Consider the following 19,933-nt stretch of genomic DNA (forward strand, 5'->3'; position numbering starts at 1 on the left):
ATTATTATTATGATAATAGCAATATCATGTATGATGATTGAACGCTCTATCAAATTGGAACATACTTCAATTTTATGATTGACTGATTTTTTTTGCCAGCAAAGTTGTTTTGAACTGTTCTCGGCGGATGGACCCTCATAAAGCATAGACAACTACTACTACCGGAACTCGGAAAATGTGGGTTTTTCACATCTTATCCAGGGGTAAAAAACGAACGTTTACCGTTTAATCTTAACCAGTGCACAACCGTTCAACGCAATGAGATTTAACTAATAAATTTACCAAGTTGTAACTACAAAAGTTTATTTCTACCCTAGGTTTATATTGTAAATCTGAACATTGCAGAGAAGATGGATAAGGCCGTCTTTAATTTCTGTAATCAATTGTTGAACATTCGGTGACATTTTTACAAAGGCAAAATCACAAAGTGTGCATTTGGATTGATGAAAAATATATTATTCGTTTCTTGGACATCAATAAAAGCACATGCACTCTAGCACGTCTCTTTAAAAGACATCGCTTTTCAGAACATAAGATGTTGGAACCAGTTTTCGTAAAGAACCAACGAGAAATAACACCACTTCAAAAAGACCAACAATCTTTATCGCGAGAGATAAAAGAAAAAAATCAATGTGTCATGGTCTTTATTTTAGATAAAATCCTTAAATATATTTGCTATGAATATAAAAATGAATGTTTAGAATCACTGTCTTTCATTAAAGATTAAATAAGTATTTTAATAAAATGTTAAATTGCAATCCTTTCGTTTGATGATATAAAGTTTTCTCTTTTATGTAATATTGCCTAGTTACATGTAAGGTATATCCTTATATAACATAATCTAACTAATACAGATATCATTTACAATCTTTGATCTTTAATATTGACCAACATTACTATTAGCAGCGTAGCTAATCAAAGTCTTTCATTCAGATTTAATGGAACTCAAAGAATCTAGCTGAAAATGGTAAATTATTAATGTGTTCTACTTAATTATAATGGCAAATTAACCCTTAAAAGTCGTTTAACTGATATAAATATGTGTATATTTGGATTAGATTGAAAGCATGTAGGGTACTGTTTTTCACTTAATGTTAGAAACATCTTAAATAGCTATTTATTGAAGAATTAATGTAAGAAATAGATCCAACGATTCAAATACACTATTGTTTAAATGTAAAACAACTTCTATTCGTGTTTTTGTTTACCAGAATGATAACTTTAAACTTAAATTTGACTAACCCTTACTGCTTATACTGCTGACACCGAAAATGACGAGCCTTTACTAACAGTACTCGTGCACTCTGACCAGGCTATATACTGTCGGCTCAATGTCTTAATTATTTTGATTTTTCATCTTGAAACCTCCTAAATTAAAAATTGATAATTCGAAGTGGAACAAGTATATTTAAAAAAAAAAAAACTTAACAGATTATTCGTTAGATGAACCGTCGTTTTTTTCTTTATGAAATTTTATTTTTAATATCATCATAATAAATGTGACAAAAAGATCCTGTTTGTAAACATATGTAAATGTTAATTTTAACCAAAAAAAAAGATTATAAGTTAAAATATTTGTATGATTAATTCTTGCTTGTAAATTTCCCGTTGTTGTTTTCCCCGCTGATTTGTTATTAACGCATAAATCATCATTAGCATGGCACCGATATAAATATAATAATATACTTTTATTCTTCATTTGGGAATGCACAAAATGGAATTTATGATATTTTAGATTTTAAAAAATACACAGCATAAGTGTATTGTATAATTGTAATCATAATCGCTATAAATTAAAAAGGAAGAAGCATGGATATACAAGTACACTCTTTTTCAATGCATAGAATAGTGGTCGTGTTTACATGTCCGTTTAATTTTAGGCCAGCAGTTCGGGAAAGGCAACACTTTAATGAATAAAGCAAAGAGACAGCCTTTAATTATAGTTAAAAGTTATTTTGCTGTTTCGAAATTATTTTTTACACATAAAAATTCAGTATTGTTGTGTTTTGTGTGTATTTTTGCCTTTTCTTTTTAACCAGCATGAAGGAGAAATAGGTTGCATTAACAAATCATTTGTTTTTGCTGTTTTGAACTTTTTTGAATTACCTGATTTTTTTTATAAAAAGAAACCCTGCCAAAATATATGATTTATATAAGTATATTATCCATTAATTATAATTATCAGTCGCTATAAATTAGATATACATTGTATCTTGCTATTCAGTAGATGTCCTATTAGTTTATTTTTCTATATATAGCAAATATATAATTAACTTACAATGGGGTCAGACAGAATCCATTACACATATTAATTAGTAACATCAAACATGTGGTTAATATCAAGTTACCGAGCGTGAAATAAAATGATGTGAATAAGTACTATAATGACATCGGACATATTCCAAATATTTAACACCACCCTAAGGTATGTTTGTCTTGATGATACTAATTAATAAACAAGTTGTTAAGGTGAAACAGTACAGTGTATAAGTACCAGTAATTAGTCAAATGTCTTACTAATTATCACCACATTAACGTCACTATCGCGTTGATATGTGCGTTTCTTTTGAAGTGACCATAACATATAATGGGAGAGCCCGCAGATATCGTATAGTGTACATATCCGTGCTTACTTTAATACCTATTTCATAAAGTTTAGAGTTGTCTCTTCACATATTTAACGGGCTTGCATACTAAACACATAGAATATGATGTGGAAAAAAAAACATTGAAGTTAACTGAATTAAAATGTTTTGTTTTTTTAAACAGAGTTATCAGTCAAAGTACAAGTTTTTTTCGAGTTTTCTTTTCTATATTTTATTCATTTATTTATTTCAGTAATTAAAACGCTGAAAGCAAGAGCGGGACCAAAGGCCCGCGAGAGCTGAGAGCGCTCTTAAAAAACATACATGATGTGTATATCTGACAAAATATATGAGCCGCGTCACGACAAAACCAGCATAATGGGTTTGCGACCAGCATGGATCCAGACCAGCCTGCGCATCCGCGCAGTCTGATAAGGATCCATGCCGTTCGCTATCAGTTTCTTTACTTGTTATATGGTCTGTAAGCGTAAAGCATTGATCCTGATGAGCCTGCGCGGATGCGCAGGCTGGTCTGGATCCATGCTGGTCGCAAACCCATTATGTTGGTTTTGTCATGGTGCGGCTCATATTTAAGTCAGTATATAAGTATAAGTTTGAGTCTAATCTTACGTTAGATTTTAAAAAATATTGGACTGGTTCTATATTTAGAATATTCTATATTCTAATTCTATATTTTATATCAGATGACGCTTTAAAAATCATAAAGTTTAAGTGTTTGTACAATTTAGACTGTTGCTGGGAGAAGGCACGAGCTTCTTTTCCTGATAACACTGCCGGTGGAAGTTTGATGTAAAAAAATCAGAACATATACATGATTTACATCGTAAATACGAAAGCAGCGATGGAATAAAATCACTTTTCCCAATCTTTATTTTTAATCATCATTAGAATGACGTACAAAGCACAACTCTGAAATATACCGATTGCAAAGTTAATCGCCTACATCTGGCTTAATTGAAACGATGTTGAGTAATTTTCATGTTTAAGAAATAAGCAATTTACTTGATAGGACTCGGACCTGTGACCTCTCGATATAAAAGCGTTTGTCCTCCAACTAGACCACAGTCACACCAACTTAACTAATCACAAGTTGTAAAGGTCAGGAACTGTCCGACAAATGGTATTTGGTCATTAGACTATCCCCACGGCTTCATGTGAAAAAATGTGACAATTTGGCTCTTCTCCCAGTCTGACCATTTCGCCCTTTTAATTCTTAATGACTGACCAAAGGCGATATATTTTGTCGATGAGCTACAGTAGACTAGCTTTTTAGACTTACCTCATAATAAATTACCTTTGTTAATTCTTTGATACAAAGTTGATATGTACAAAATTTTATTTCATTTTTCCTATGTACTATTCTTTAGGAACGGTTTCATATTAGCCAAATGAATCGAACCAGTCTTTAATGCCAACTAATACGTTTCTTTCTTAAATAATAATAATAATAATAATAATGTAACTTATGTAAAGATTGCAAAATATACAATTTCCGACTGCAATACAATAAAATTTATGACATAATAATGTAATACGTAGAAGATACATTGAAATTATTAAATACCACAAAATATACATTTAGATAATGGAGTTCCTCAAAATACATATTAAAATAGAGCAATATTTGGGGGAAGATGCATACAGTTATATACTAAAAATTACAGAAAACAGTGAAATACAAGAAAGTATGCAGGAACGATTATTGAAAATGTTCAATACCCTTAAATTTATGTAAAGATATTATGTACTAGCGAAATGCTTAAAATATGCATGCAAAAGGTGAAACATTTGAAAATAACATAAAATAGTTAAATACCTGACACTTTTAGTCTTTCGCTTTCTTGTTGCCATAATACACAAAAAATGTCTAGCAATGACAAATAAAAACTGACCAATAGGTCTAAATTTTAGCACTTTCTAATTATTTAAAGAATTTTTTCATAGTTTCTGTTAAAATCGTCCCCACAAAGAAATATATATTTTATAACAAGTCCTATATTCCTATTTAATAAATTCCAAAAATAAAGTAATGGCTATTAACCTAGTTTACACGTTTTAAGCTAGAAACTTTTAAAGCTATAGGTTGCAGACTACATTAACGAACATTTTAATAAATAGGAATGCCGAAAGTTCTTGATGCCAGTCGTTTAAAGTTCATTTTTCAAATACATAACGAGGCTTTGAATCATCATGTCAGTATAGATTTTATTGATATAGTGATGGTCTATTCATTGCATTCAAGATTAAATCCCCATTACATTTTCTCTTTGTCGTTTGTAAAGGCTGAAAAGGGTAATATAGAGTTGTAGAGATGAAAAAAAGCACAATGTTCGATAGAAAAGCTTTTTGTTAAGACTCTCCATTATTACGCAAAAAGTAAATAATTATTTAGATATCGCATTTTTTACAGTCGTGAAATTTCAATACAAATGGCAGCCATATATCACTTTATCACAATACCTGATTGAATTGATATATCAAAGGGGGGCATTGTATGAAATAAGTTCTCTCTGTAGGTATGTATATCCCCAAGTCGATTTGCAATCTTATTAGAGCCTAAAATGTCTGTCATGTTTGCGAACGACTCGTCTAAGATTCACTTTGAGGGATTTTCTCTTTGTGTGTCTAATTTTCTTTTTCTTCATTACGTTTTTATTCTACAGCGTAATAGATGTTTGTTTTGTGTAAATTATTTTTATAATACATCAATATGGGTTTTCATACTTTTGTCATCTGTTTATTCACTTTTTTGAAATTTTGGTATTTCAGTCGAATAATTTCAAACTCATGATAATGGTTATTGACAGAAAAAATCTTAAAAGATTTTAATTCTTGTTTTTGCATAAACATTTACATTCATTTAATGGTATCCGTTTCGTCGGATTGCCTAAACATAATGTAAGCATGCAATTTGATATAAAAAATTATAAGGAGAAGCGTATTTCAGTTCAATACATTCTCAATTTATTACCGTAGAATTGCAAAACGTTCTGCAAAATAGATTACTTTTTATCTCTGTTCGCTTCTTATCAATAAAATGTTCAAAAAGAATTTGCGTTTCTGCATTCAATGTTGCAATTTATGATACTGTGCTGTACTGTATATATTGAACAAGTTTACTGACTTATAATTGAATCATCGTAAATAAAGCGCACTATTATGTGAATAGATTATAAAGATTAATTCTATTTGACAGAGGATGAATGGAAGTTTATAAATGGCATATATTCAAGAGATTTCACATAACGTCAGTAAATACCTTTAACAGTTGTTCCTTTAACAGGGAGTTACTCCTTGTTGACGCAGATTTTTATGATTTGACGTTACTATCTCACCACATGTTTTAACTACTGGACTATTGACGATATAAAGAGCTTTTAATGACCAACCTAACAGTGAACGCGTTAAGTTGAATGCATTCATCACTAGATTTGAGGCTCATTAGAAGTTATTTTGTTAACAAGTGTTTGATCATATAATCTATGAAACTGTTGTAAAAAATAGTGAATTCCATTCACAATGGAAATTTAAACGTACATATTAAATAAATTTTATGATATAATTATGTATCTCCAAAATAAACTGCGCATTCAAAATTGAATCATTAATTAATATTAATAATCAGTCTTCAAAAATATAACAGAACATACCAGTGGAATTTTTAATATTTCATAATAGTATAGCTAGTAATACATTTCATTTCAGTTCAGACTGTCAAATTCTTTCATTTTATCAAAAGATATTGTTTGCTATATGAAAAAAACGGTATTTTACAAAGCAAATCATCACAATGAGGAAGTGAGCACATAGAATTTGTTTGAATCATGTTAAAATACTGACATGATGAACTGATATCTTTAAACGTGTGTACTTATGTACTACATTAGAAAATGAGGAAAAATAATCAAAAAATTAGGAAAAATAATCAGAAAATTAGGAAAAAAATCAGGAAATTAGAAAAATAATCAGAAAATTAGGAAAAATAATCAGGAAATTAGGAAAAATAATCAGAAAATTAGGAAACTAATCAGAAAATTGGGAAAATAATCAGAAAATTAGGAAAAAATAAACAGGAAATTAGGAAAAATAATCAGGAAAAGGGAAGATTACTCGGATGCAATAAAAACAACTATATTATAATTATGAAAATTACAATGATTTTTTTATTTTTTTTAAATTTATTTATTTATTTATTTGTTTGGTTTACGATTGGAATGACTTGATCAATTCTGCATTTTAAAACTATACACATGTTTAATTAAAGGGCAAAAGAACAAGGGAACACTATAACTATTTTTCTGATTTATTTTCTCACACGTCGGGTAAATAAAACATCACGAATGCATTCAAAGCTTGTAGAAAAAAAGAGCAAGGAATTTAATATATATGATCATATACATAGAAATTAAATCTAAAACAATGCTAGTAGTTTAAAGAAAAACTGAAAGAACATTATAACTTTTTATAAAAATACTATTATTGTTAAGAAAATTGTTGAAAACATGTATAAAATTTCCTCTCAACTTTCAAACAAACTAACAATAGTGTAAGATATACATGTAATGCAATTAAAGCAAGTTCTAATTGTATCTAACTAAAGTAGCATATTTTTTCGAATCCTCTTTACACATCATTCGTACTACAAATACTTTAATATCAGCTAGGTAGAAATGTAACTGTTTCACATACACACGTCAATAAAATAATATATATCAACACAATCTTCATATAACCCGGAAATACGAACGGCGCATGCGCCGAAAGCGACATATCATCAGAGTTCTGTGCTAAACGTCATGACAATTTATGTAGTGTGTTAATCTAATTAAATAGTTCTTGTAACAGTAGTAAGGTAACAAGATCGTTTGGAGACATGCTTCTCAGGAGAGCAACTCTAGCAGCATTTCTTCTCATACTCCACAAAGCTTGATTTCCCGTGGACCTCACTGCAACTGTCACAAAAATACAATATATTCAATAAAATGATATCTTTATACACGTGTATAAAATGTATGTCCCAAACAATGAAAGAAATCTTAATGTATATCAATTTTTAAAGTGTATATTTTAAGATTATAGCGTGTCTTATTAAATATTGAAATGTTAAAAGTAGAGGGGGGGGGGTATGTTGTTATAAGAGGAGGCGTGGACAGGCTGTCAACCAATAGCTTTAAGTCGTTTACGTTCATGAAATTATTATAAAAACATCTGACCCTAACCATAATTTAATCTGCTCGTTACGACCCAGTATCATTTTAAATGATTTATAAATATGTTTTAAGGAACTGTTCTATTTTTTAACAAGGATACTGCCAAAGGTGCTATTTCATGAGGTACATTAAGTAATTTTTCCATTTTTCGGCTGTAGAAATAAAGTGGGCTCTTGAAATATATTTTTGTTTGAGAATATTTTTTAAGAACATACATTTAGACATTCTTATATCTTGTGATTCAAACCCAATTATTCCTTTATTATTCCTATATTTATATCAGATGCAAGTTCACGGCTTGAGTTTGTAATTGCAGTTTTGCCACACACAGTAACATGCCAGTTTTACGTTATCAGCAGGCATTTTGTGTGTTTGTTTTAGTCTGCAATATAAGCTTATTTGATGCTTTATAATACTGCACATTTGCAACGTCATTTTTCATGGCATAATCGTGACGTTCATATAGTTTTATATACACGGCTGCTCTCGATTCTCGAAGAAATATTACTCTTTTTCTAAAAATGATGCTTGCTGTATTATAAGTTCGTTATAAAGATTGTTGACAGGTTATATGGCCGTATATAAACGGCTGTGCTCGCCTAACGGCTCGGGTTATATTTACAAATAGCCGTTTATATAGGGCCATATAACCTGTCAACGATCTTTATAACTAATAATATATCAGATTGAAATATTCTGTTTTAATGATCTGCAAAAGCTCGTATACATGAAAGTTGCAAGCGTAAAATGTTAATGAAGTAGAGAAGTAGATGCCTAGGTTATATCCTTGATTTACACATAATGCAAAAATTAAACGATTTAGGATTTTCAATGTCTTCAAATCTTCTAGGATTTATCAGCAAATGTGGCTTTTGAAGGTATGGAATTATTAGACTGCTCGAAACGAACATAATTAGTCTATGCCACAAGCATAGAGCCAGGCCAGCCTGCAATTCTGTAAAGTCTGACCAGGGTTTTACTGTTCAAATTTTCTTCTTGAAATCCTAATAATGCAAAGTAAAGTTAAATTATTTTTATATAGAGCAATACGATTGGTTATGATCAGGCTATATTCATGATAAAAGTTCTCTTTTCCATGGGGAAAATGTCAATTAGAAGTTGCAATATAACTCTTTTTTTGTGTTAAAAAGTCAATAAATATAGGCTTAAAGTGGATTACTAAAGACTTTAAGTCCAAAAATGTTCCATATTTTAGTTATGCGTGTGCTTGGCGTAATCGATATTAAAAGGACCTTCTCAAAGTTCAAAGTGCAGACTCAATGACAAAAGTAAGACTAGATATAATTGATAACTGTACTATCATCACTACTTTCCGTAATGTTTTCCTTGAAATCAAGGTAAAACGTTCTTTCAACAAAATTCTGGATTTGCAAAATATATCTATATAATGGTAACTTCTTACTGTCTTTTTAAATAGTCTCAGATTCGGGTGCCTATAAAATACAATACTTTCATTTTTTCTTTAATTTTCAAGTTGCCGATTATTACAAATGCACTTAATGATAAACTATTTTTGTAACGGCTTGCGTCTATTGAAGAATGAGAAATGAAAGAAAAAACGAATTAAAAAATAAACTTCCAAACACTATCAGCAGTGGTAATAAAAAAACCCGTATTTGAATAAAGAAACCTTGAAGTTACAACTACGTAAAAGTCATCTTGATAATGACTATGAAGACATTCACTGAATCTTGCTATGAAAAAAGGCATCTGTGATAACACTTTCATATTTTCTGTTTAATTTTTTGTTAAATCCCTGTGTGTATAAGAAAATGTAATTCATTTTTGAGCATGTCTTTGTCACATGCTAAGGAAGTATTGCAAGTACATTTAACAAAAATGGATAACTAAAGCATATTGACACAAGGGCAAACTTCACTTTGCAATTCACATATCAGGTTTTTATGCGATTAAAATTGAATAGTATGTGTGCCAATAAAAGTTTTTATAGATAAGAACATGCATGATTATTTCATTTCGCTATAATGACTAATTAAGATGCTTCCCCTGCATTTTTGCGCTATTTTCTCTTCGATTTATCTCCTTTTCCCACTTTTTCCCAATGTCGAAATATTTACATTGTATTTGACAAGGCTTCTTTGTAACGCATTTGACAAAGCTCATCTTTACGATCGTTTATAAGTCATATAATTACTTACGTATATGTAGTTACTTACCATCTTATGCATTAATGTAAGGACTTTAATGCAGGTACAATGCAATATTATTACAACATAATTTTATATTGTTATTAAAAAGAGTTGTTGAAATGTTCTTTCCATGAGAGAGTTTCATACAGATTTAAGCTCTACACTAAATCCTTTCTCCAATTTATATTTACTGTACTTATTGTTTTGTACATATTGAAACAATAAGTAAAGGAAAAAGAAAAGTTCAATAACAAATCGAAATTATAATATAAGTTTATTGTAAAACAGTGATGTTATAATAAACGATTTATAAAATAACATGTAGTAACAAATGACATATGTGTAATGAAACCTTAATATATTTTGTTTATTTCTTGAAAGAAACTTAATCTATAATTAACAACATGCTTGCCGTTTAAAACAGTTCTGCTTGAAATACAGGTTATTTACCTTGTTGTTTTACTTAAAAATTTGTAATTTTTATAATAAATGGAGAATACAATAAATCATTGCGCATGAGTGACAGAAAAACAAACGTAGAAACTATGGCATGTTAAATATGTGACATAACAAAATACTTTTCTAAACAGAGGCTCAGAGCGAAAAGCATAAAGTTATAAATTGTAAAACGTGAAGTCTGTTATTATTTGTATAATTGTATGACACAAATAATCAGTCGATGTTATTAGTTTTCTCTCGTAGGTTTTGTAAGTGTGAGGTAAAGTTTTTATATCATGATATATAAATGTATAAAGGTATAGATAATAACTTCATCCAGGAAATGAAAGCGAGGCGACAAGGTTCCATTTTACGTGTTGAATCCATTATCCATGAAGTACAGCCACATCAAACTGTTCCAGTTCATGGGAAAGAATGGAAACATAGTTTGTTGTCTAACTGGATACATCTGGGCTGAACCTTGGAATCCCTGGCTTTGACCTCCCGCTAAAAAGGAACAAGTAAACATATACTATAACTTATTAACAAAACATGCGCATTCAAATATTTTCACCGTCTTATAGAAACTTCCATCCGTTAAGACAAGCTTAATATTATAGATACCTAAATGAATAATAGTAGAAAATGAGCACATATTACTTTAATTGAGAAATGCATGCTTTGGACAGGATTATATATTGAAAACAAGACATACTGATACTAGCAGATACAAATGTTAAACAGAAGCGTGTTAGATACGTAACAAAAAAGTCAGTGCAAAGCAGACAAACAAGATGAATACTTACATACATTTCTTAAGTACATGCAAACACTCATATGACACAGAACATGCTGCCAAATGTAATACATATAATCCATGCAAAATCGACCGTACAAAATACCGAAAGTTAAGATTTCATAAGAAGGCAATGCATCTTTTATTTATGATTGTTTTGAAATATTTATTTTATACGATGTTGAAAGTCTTTGCAATACTTCCTTTTTCTATTTCCAACCATTTTTTGCGGCAAGAAGAATTTTTTTCTCATAAGTTATGTTAATTTCCATAAGTAAATACAAATGACCTCAAGGTTGCTTGCAATTAAGGTAAACATTAGTGTAATATATAGTAAACAAGCATACAAGTATATCACATTTGTCTCAGATAAAATAGGTTAATAGATTCATTAGCCTCTACTTATCATATGTTTATTTTTGTATCTAAATTAAGTCTTCCAATGTGTTTGATTTATGAACAACATTTGTCGTATGACATGGTCCTTCTTACATACATCATACATTCTAGTTAATTTTTCAGATAAACTTTGTATGTATGTTTATTGTTCATTACTTCCAACAATTAATACTGCTTATTATATTCACAACTATACAATGTCTTATTAATTAAGTCATATGTAGCTAGAATAAACCAGTTTAAACAGGTGTACAAAGTTGAACACGCTCATCACTCATTTCGTATGACAACCATAAATGATAAAACCTTAGGATAAAAAGTCACAAAAATAATTAGCTATTTGAAATGTCAACTGACTATATAAATATTTCCAGTATAGCAGTAAAACATTCATTAAATTAATTTACCCTCACTAAAATGACAATTACTTATTGCGTCGTCTTAGAGGGCAAAAGTTTTCCTAATGCTCGTACAAATTTTTGACAAAAATAAAACCCAGATGGATTATTTATGATATAAGACCCACAAGAGTGACTTTATTATGTAAATTAGACAAAATAAATAGACAACTGAAAGCAGTAGGGCACCGCCTTTGTAACAATGAAAGTATGAAAAATAGATATTTGAAGTCTTATTGTTCTTTTCCATACATTGATTAGCCTTTGCCAACAGTAAAGGTCTTGGCCAGTCTTCTGTACATAGTGTAATCTGACAAGACACCTGACTGTTGGTTAATAACTTCAAATGATCATCTTCATATCCCCAAAATCGATGATTGACAGTTACAAAAGTGAAGCTGGCAAATTTACATCCATTAAAGTAATGCAGCGGTTTAAGGATGAAAGACAAAGCATTAAAGGAAAATGGTAGAGTTAAGCATTTTTCCGAATATATGCAAATTAAGAAAACATAAGATATGCTTTTAGAGTATACCATATCTATGTTATTGGTCTACCCTCTAGCAAACAGAATTCTAAAATGAATATTAAGACTAGCTTTAGAGCCTGTTCACATATTTGTTTTATCTTATAACTGGATTGTTTAAAATAATAGTAATAAATTGTATAAAAATATATATTTATAGTTAAATGCTACATACAGAATTGGAGTAAATTGTAAAAAAGCAACTAAACATAATGTTTTCTTTGCAATTTTCCGCATTGAATAATTGTCATTACTTTTACTAATGTGGTAATTTTTAAACAATCTTCTTTTACTTTTTTAAAATCATCTGTCTCTTGCATTAACACTGTTCATCGTATATTTTAAACAATTACCGATTTTCATCGTAAATTAATGTTTAAGAAAAATATAACTATTCATAAATGTTTATTTCCTTTATTTCTTTATCAATATCCGTTAAAGTTTTGCTTTTTCCGGCTTTGATACAAAACAGGAATACTAAAATAAGTACATCAAAACTTGATAAGAATTTTCAATGGAATATTTAAATCTTGCTAGTATCAAGCAAATGCGATATAATTTAATATATAATTCAATCTTAAGCGTATATTTAGTAAGAAATTAATATTCTTTGTAAAGTTGCATGTCCAAAAGCAATACAATGAAAGTTTGTTTGTTTTATTATTACAATTACTTTTATCATTGTTTTTAGTAATAGGGAGTTGTATTTCTTGTTTGTTTGGTTTTTTGTTTTTGGTTTTTTTTTGTTTTTTTTTCTGTTGTTGTTGATTTTTTGTTTGACAGAGAAAAAGTCACGCAGGAGGTATTACAGATATTAATAAAGTAACATTAATTAATTTTGCAATCCGCCAGTTCGACATAAACAAAAGTTCAAGGTTATACGGGTGTGACATATGACGACGAAATGGACATAAATCTGCAATAATAATAACTATTACCATCATTACTGTGTTACAATAAACAAATTACTACTTTTATCTAACGTGGCTATGTAAAGCTAATTCTCTATGACAATTAATGTAAGTAATAAACATATCAAAATTGTTTACATTCACTACTATGTCATGGAAGATATCATCTGATGTCCATTTTTTATATTTTGCGTTGTTATCGTGGTATGACAAACAAGAAAAGGATGTTGAAAATAAAGATGATATATGATGCATGTACTAACTGAGAATCTGAACTAAAGTTTTTTTATATTTAGGTAAATGAAATGATATAAAAGGAAACACGTTTTATGACAAAGTTGTTTTATAATTACATCTTATTTATGATTGCATTATATTTGATCGATTAATTTGATGTAAATTGATGCAAATGAATTAATAAGCAAAGGTAATTTTCATTGACAAGTGAATTAATCTGCACAATTTTATGATCATATTTATTAAAAATCTATCGTCAGAATTATTTTAAAATGCGTATTATTGATGGAAATAAACGTGAATAGGAGGTCAATCATTCAATTTATCAATTAAATAATTTAGATACGTGCACATATGTATCATTTTTAGGGCTTAGAATACAAGTACATATAGTAAGACGTAGATTAGTTGAATAATGATGGATGAATGAATGAATAAATGAATGCATGAATGAATGAATGAATGAATGAATGAATGGATGAATGAATGAATTAATTAATTAATTAATTAATCAATCAATCAATCAAACAATCAATTAATCAATCAATCAATCAATCAATTAATTTAACATTATATATACAGCAGTATACAAAATACATACGAATGAGAACAAAAAGCAGACGATATATATTAGTTGCAAACAAACATGCAGTGAATAGTGCTATTGATTTTAAAATTGGCCTCATATGTGCGTGCATTATATGCGACAGACAACAGCATCTGCGGGGATATATATTATTTCATATTTTGAAGATAACTGTCCATCCCATAAACATTTAACACATATACAGTTTGCAATAAAATTAAAGGAACTCCATCGAAGTAAAAAGCTTAAGGGCGTAAAAATTTGAATTTCTTACATAATATCATCTTGGGCACTCAAAAAAACATAATAAAGAACAACGTATTTTTGTGCGGTTTTGCACCCGATTTAAATTAAAAGCGTTTTCACTTTTTTCATGTTCACTATTCAAATGATTATTCTGGGGAGAAAAGGACTGACTTCATCACAAAGTAAATTGATTTTGGGAAAACATTTCTAGTCCGGTCATTTAAAAAATCTCCGTGGAGCCCCTTTAAGAATATCATTCTCAGAAAAAATATTTGAATCAACTAAAAAAGCAAAAAACAAAAGAAATGATAAAAAAAATTTATTCGAAAAAAACAACAGATATTTTCCCACTGCTTGCCAGAGTAATTTAAAATCAAGAGTGCACATAATTATTTAACAATACACTGACAATCCCCGATATTGATTGACACGCGCATGAACTTATCGCTTTACCAGGAAATTAAATTAACTGACATTTGCTCCGTACAAAATAATGAAATAAATAATGTTTAAATCATGTCTAAAGATGCGGGAAACTGTAAACAAAGCCTGGGTGTAACCATTTTATGTGGTTGTTTGTACAACAATGATATTAACGGTAAATAAATTTCGTTAAACAAAAACTTTGAACATTATTCACAAAGCTGTATTTGAAGTTAGAGATACATTTTGACACATACCTTGGGCGTTCACAGCCACGGAAACTGCTATGATGAGTAAGCAGGCGAGAATTGTATACTTGTACATCTTGAGGGCTGTAATAAAAACATATTTGTAAACGACTATAAGTAAAACACAAATTGTAAAAATTATCAAATATTCGGGTTTTCAATCATTTTCAAAATTAGACAAACACTCAATGCTACATTGCCGAATGACTTATGAGAAATACATATAGACTCATATAGATTCTGTGACCAAATTATTTCTATTAATGTGCAGTCGGCAAACCTGAGAAATTGGGAATTTATTTATTTATTCTATGGGCCGTTAACAATTTAATTCAGTTCTTAATTCTTTTAGTCATAATATGTTAAATCGTGGGAGCAATCTAAACCATGAATGATAAAATACAGAAAAAAGTAGTTGTTACAAAATCTAGGTTATCAGACCAAAATGCATGTTACAATTGTTGTTGGTCTAAGTGTGGAAGGATAACATTTTTTTAAATGTTTTGATTGTTGATTTCTCCATTAATTTATGTGAACTAAATCGATTTATTGCGTTTAATCCGTTCTAGATAATTCCCTATTAACAAAAGCGTTTTCATTCCATGATTGATTTTTAAAATTTTAAGACATAAAATCAAGTTTTCCACTCATCATTTTTCTTTCTCAATATTTTCCTCAACGCTCATACAGAGTCAATCAAACATCGTACTTAGTCAATCCTGGAACATACGATATAGTACATCCCAGGTCAATCATGGTACGTTTATATATGCTTTAATTATAACTTTAAATTATTCTTGCATGTAAACTTTAACTTTTCTTTTTTTTCAGATTGTTGTTTTTAAATAAAGACTCCTGACTCAAATATTGCAATGAATTATTTGTGTTTTTGTGATGTATATGAAACATTAAAATACGAAATATCGTTTAAACCAAATGTTCAGTTGCATGGAATTTGTATTATTTCGTTACCTGGCAAAAGCTTAGTCTAATTTAAAGATAGTAAAAAATGATAATAATATAATCATACAAAACATTGGATTAATAATAATTTAATGAAACATTGATTTGAAATTTAATAATATTATAGTTGCTCTCAGTTTATATATATCAAAATCGAAGAGAATTTAAACCTAAATACCACTACGAAGAATAAAAATATATTTATGAAAATATATCGGAATAATTACCTTGGCTACAGTGTATCCTAAAATATCAAGGTTTGTGTACTCGTCCGGCAGCAAGTATATATTTGACGATTTGCCCACGCACGTGCATTTTATACCCTGCCCCGGTAAGGCAGGCAGAGCAAAATATACGGTTTATGTGTCAAATGCGTGACTTATTTAGCTTATACTAATAAATAACACATTCCTATTTGTTATGATAATGTCAATGAAAGGTAATTATTATTTCATGACCGAGCTCTTGTTAAGTGATAATATTGCTTGACTATAAATCATTCAAAAGCGAGTTCGATTGTCTCCATCCTCACCCCCAATATTCAAATTTACTACAATTACATACTTGAATTATACTTATCTATACGTAGGTGCTACTTTTATAATGGTTTCCACTTTAGGTGTTTAATGAACAGTACAGAACATATACGTTATTTAGATTTGTACATGGTATATATTCAATAGTACAGTTAAACATTTACAAAAATAATATAAAGGTAGAAGCAATCATGGTATTTTTCACAATCTATTATTTAAATTTATTTAATAGCAAAATTCTAATAAATACATGCATAAAATACAAAGTAAAAAGGAACAGACAATGGATAATAAGCAATTATAGTATCATACGCTCAACAGCGACAACCTCTTCAACAAATGAATGCTTAATTAATACGACAGAGAACTTGCTACTTGACAATCGTTCATTTAGAATTATTATTCAAATGTTTATCTACATGATACGCATACGTTCTGTAATCCTATATATAAAACCGATATATCATTACATGCAAAACGACTTAATAAATTAAATAATGATAATTAAACACTTGTTATTTTTTGAGAAAAAATATCACAAAATAACTCAGATTAATTACTTTCGAATATTGTCTAAATAATGTTGCTGTGGCCCACTGGTTAACGCGACGGATTTATAATTTTAGAAATGCTGGTGTTGGAGGGTTAAAACCGCGTCAAGAGTAAGTCGTTGTTTTAACGAGTAAGAAATTTACACTTATTGCTAAGTACTGGTTGGTTCTAGGAATGGATTCGATAGTGTTTAATAAGCTTCCCCTATAATCAAACTAAAACGAATTCTAAATTTTAAATTGTTGGTTTTAACACAGTCTTACTTTTTTTTTTTCGATATTTCATTTTGCACTTTCAAAAAAATATTAAGGAATGAAGAAAATGGAACCACATAAAGAAATGAATATTTTACTGTATTAGATGGGAACATGCAAACAATTAAATCTTTCTTTGTTTGATAAAATATAAATAATAAATAATAATATCAAATTTCAAAGAGCTTCTGCATGCAAAACTTCAAAAACGAAGCTTCTCCTTCGCAGAATTGAACACCCTCCGTGAAGTAGCCACAAGGTGATCTTACACATTACTGTTAAGGGGATGTATCTAACATATTATTTTAACTAGATTTACATTGTTAATTGCTAGGTAATTAACCGAAATTATGATTTTATAATGGTTAATTATTACAACAATTAGGCTAGACAATTACTGTGATATCAATGTCTAATTGGACATACATAGTTTCTGTTTATAAGAGTATGAGGTGATGCTTTAACAACTGTTGCCCCGGGATTGTGACACCAACGTATTACTTATGTACGTTTATATTCGTAACAAAAAATCAACTATATTTATTATAAACAGTCAAGAAGTATTCAAAATTGAACATAATCGATACCTAAGGTCAAAAATTCGAACGATAAAATATGTTTATTCCAATACAGTTTTATACATTTATGCAATTTCCGGATATGCAGTCAAGAAAGGTGTATACTTCTAAATATAATTATGTGAAGGGAACAAACATATACATTTTCCACTAATAGTTTTATATGCATATATACTCGTATATTAACAAGACTTGTATTAACAGAATTGCCGTTGTAGGTGAATGAAATATTAACGTAATTACTCACGTCAATATTAAATTCATCGTATATTTATTGCGTGGCTGATCAACAACAAGGGATGGTCTGTGACTGAGTATTTAAAGCAGCTGAAATTAAAGCTCTCTCTCTCTCTCCACCATGTCCAGTAATGGACGTGAGATTCTTTAATTTGAACATAATGGAAGCTTTTGAATAAATAGACAGTGGCAAGTTTTATTAGGGTCCCATTTCGACCGACATTGGGTCATGTTCCCAATCCAAAAAGTTTCTTTTTTTTAATGTTATGGAAAAAATTCTCTAAAAAGAAAACAGACAACCACAAAAAAACCTGTTAATAATGATATCGTTATTTTGTTATATCCTAACTGTTTTGTGACACATTATTATTTAACAATCTTAAAATACGCTTATAAGAGAGATATAAAAGGAGATGAACAAGTATTTGATTATTTGCTTTCTTATTTGCATACGGTAAGAATCTCTCAGTTTTGTGTAAAGTTCGCGAAAATTCCAAATTACGGGGCCCGGGTCGTGTTCCCAAAATAGGAAGAAAACTAAATTGTTCTATTCAGGACTCCCATTATGCATTGAACAACGCGCGATTGGTAACCTGAATTCGTACATTACTTTATTGGTCAACTAGATTACAGTGGTCAAAACTTCAAAACATCGTGCATCATAAAGCATATTTTCGTTGGCCTTCATTACAATTATAAAAATAACAGTCATCATAAGAATGAAAATATATATAAACAAACAATTCAAAATAAAAACAAATAAATGTATCTTACATTATTGTGGTAAAGCATAAAAACACATTTTAAAGAATATCGTGCTGTCTATTTTGCAAGGTAAATGTAAAAAACAACATCAACAATAACAACAAAAACACTTTTTGAGTGACAAAGAAATGTTTATGAAACTTTGACAAAATAATTTATATGTTAGACAAAGATTAAACATGCGGGATTCTAGATAGATTTAACCGCCAGTTGTGGTAACATCTTTTTACGCATGTGTCATATAAAAATATCGTATGTCAGTAATTAAAGAATAAAATGACTATAAATGTGACTTCATAAATGTATATTTAACAAGTTAAATAAAAAGATATGAATTTTGAATGTGTAATCATTTGTAAATATCTCATCAACTGATTTGTTCATCACAATCAAGCCGTTTTTGTTAGCGACTATATTTAGAAAAATAATTAAACGAGTATTCATTTTTATCTTATTATAGTGTGGGGGGAGCATCTCTTGGAGTATATGTTTCGCAATCATTGTGATGAAAGCTATTTTGAGCTGTGCAATTCAAACCGTTTGACGAAGTATCACAAAGTCGTTGTTCTGTGGAAGTAAAACACATTGTTGGTTTTTTGTTAGATTTGTTTTGAAGTAGTTTGAAACAAATAAAGTTAAAATAATAGACCCAATTGCTAATGGGTAAGATTGTTTTGCCTCTTTATTGACAACACCAGGTTTGTTCTCGAAATCATGAACATTACCTACTCAGTATTGGCTTTTCAGCGGTTAAATCGATGGAGAAGGTGACAATCTATTTAGGAGCTGATTTAAATCAGATTGTACTTGCACTGTAAAGTAAACAATAAAATATACATTCAACAGTCGTATA

At 29.4% G+C, this 19,933-nt stretch overlaps 1 long non-coding RNA gene across 1 annotated transcript; it reads right to left on the reverse strand.

Annotated features, from left to right (window-relative positions):
- Window positions 1-10,244: 10,244 nt before the first annotated feature.
- On the reverse strand, window positions 10,245-16,536 carry LOC132717585 (uncharacterized). Its single transcript, XR_009623969.1, has 3 exons — window positions 16,386-16,536; window positions 15,205-15,279; window positions 10,245-10,932 (listed from the first exon to the last, which is right to left on the reverse strand). It is a non-coding gene; the product is annotated as an uncharacterized LOC132717585 (long non-coding RNA).
- Window positions 16,537-19,933: the final 3,397 nt, after the last annotated feature.

This window comes from Ruditapes philippinarum, unplaced genomic scaffold (assembly GCF_026571515.1).
Source record: "Ruditapes philippinarum isolate M1 unplaced genomic scaffold, ASM2657151v2 ctg5083_1_1_1_1, whole genome shotgun sequence".
Taxonomy (NCBI): domain Eukaryota; kingdom Metazoa; phylum Mollusca; class Bivalvia; order Venerida; family Veneridae; genus Ruditapes; species Ruditapes philippinarum.